We start from the raw sequence: 2,158 nt of genomic DNA, 5'->3' as shown, positions 1-2,158 counted from the left end.
CCCACATAGGTTTGATTGCCCCCCCCCCCCCCTCATTATCATACTGGCATTGATCAACCAATGGTGTGTTAGATACCACCCACATAGGTTTGATTGACACCCCCTCATTATCATACTGGAGGAAGAAATACAGAAACAAATAAATGAAGAAATAATATAAATTAATAAAAATAAAGGGATAAATGATTTATATATTTATTTATTTATTCATGTATTTTCTATTTATGTGTGCATTTATTTATTCATTTAATTGTAATTAGGGAAGTTTTGGTCGGCCATACCCTATTTCCTGAGTATTTGGCTGGAGGAGCTTTCAAAGGACACTGACTGCTCTCACCTTTGGCACACTGACATCCTTAACCCATCATGCATTTCACCCATACCAGAAGTCTAGAGGTGGAGCTCGGTCTTTATACCATGAGCGTTATGGCAGCAGCATTAAGACTTCCGGTTTTCTGATTTTGCCTACAACATAAAGGTCTGTGGTAAAACGCTATGTGTATGATACGAAATAAATCATGTTTGCAGCTTTGCATAGTGCCTGTTAAAATAACATTACAAAATGAAAATACCTTAAGATGAATGCACAAACTGTAAGTTGCTCTGCATAAGACCGTCTGCTAAATGACTACATCATTTAAAAAAAATGTATAAATTGCATATTGGCTTATAGAGAGAGAAAAAACTGTTCTATGTGGTGATGTGAAAGTATTGAGAATACTCAGTAGGGTCTGTAGAATTCATATATGGTGTCATCTCATAGTGCTCTGACTAATAGTGCTGCTGACCTTTTACTGCGGTCAAACAGCGCAATTAAAATATGGTGCTTGGATATTATACTGTACAAATATAGCACTGTACAGGAAAAAACGATTATTTTTGACGATATAAATGTATTGTAGGTAATACTCAGTAGGGTCTGTAGAATGGATACTGTATGGTGTGATTCACATTGTGGCCAATGGAATGGGAGGAGTAATTGGCATGCAACACTCCGTATTACTCAGAGCCCTATGAATGGGGGGAGTAAATGGCCTGCAACACTCCGTATTATTCAGAGCCCTATGAATGGGAGGAGAAAATGGCCTGTAACACTCCGTATTATTCAGAGCCCTATGAATGGGAGGAGAAAATGGCCTGTAACACTCCGTATTATTCAGAGCCCTATGAATGGGAGGAGAAAATGGCCTGCAAAACTCTGTATTATTCAGAGCCCTATGAATGGGAGGAGAAAATGGCCTGTAACACTCCGTATTATTCAGAGCCCTATGAATGGGAGGAGAAAATGGCCTGTAACACTCCGTATTATTCAGAGCCCTATGAATGGGAGGAGAAAATGGCCTGCAAAACTCCGTATTATTCAGAGCCCTATGAATGGGAGGAGAAAATGGCCTGTAACACTCCGTATTACTCAGAGCCCTATGAATGGGAGGAGAAAATGGCCTGTAACACTCCGTATTACTCAGAGCCCTATGAATGGGAGGAGAAAATGGCCTGCAACACTCCGTATTACTCAGAGCCCTATGAATGGGAGGAGAAAATGGCCTGTAACACTCCGTATTATTCAGAGCCCTATGAATGGGAGGAGAAAATGGCCTGTAACACTCCGTATTATTCAGAGCCCTATGAATGGGAGGAGAAAATGGCCTGCAACACTCCGTATTATTCAGAGCCCTATGAATGGGAGGAGAAAATGGCCTGTAACACTCCGTATTATTCAGAGCCCTATGAATGGGAGGAGAAAATGGCCTGTAACACTCCGTATTATTCAGAGCCCTATGAAATGACACTACATATAGATTCTACTGACCCTACTTTTACTGTGGCAGTCATAATGTTTTTTTTCTCTATAAACCAATATGTACTCCATACAGAGTGATTCACACTGGATCATTTATAGGACCTTGTAACATGTTTTATCACCCACATTTAATGCAAAATAAATATGAACAAATATGAATCATTGTTAATGTGTAGACAATTATTTTTCATATATCATGAATAAATACAGGTTATTGACACGTTTCTACTATTACGTGGGGGACTTTTATTTGAAACGTTTCCGAAATTCCGTGACCTGGAAGTACTTTTTCCAGTGTTGTTGACGAGACACTGATCATGATAACGCATAGTTTCTAAACCCTGAGGCCAAAATAGC

Source organism: Oncorhynchus clarkii, chromosome 9 (assembly GCF_045791955.1).
Source record: "Oncorhynchus clarkii lewisi isolate Uvic-CL-2024 chromosome 9, UVic_Ocla_1.0, whole genome shotgun sequence".
NCBI classification, from domain to species: domain Eukaryota; kingdom Metazoa; phylum Chordata; class Actinopteri; order Salmoniformes; family Salmonidae; genus Oncorhynchus; species Oncorhynchus clarkii.
The sequence above is the reverse complement of the archived record's forward strand: the minus strand, read 5'-3'. Positions refer to the sequence as shown.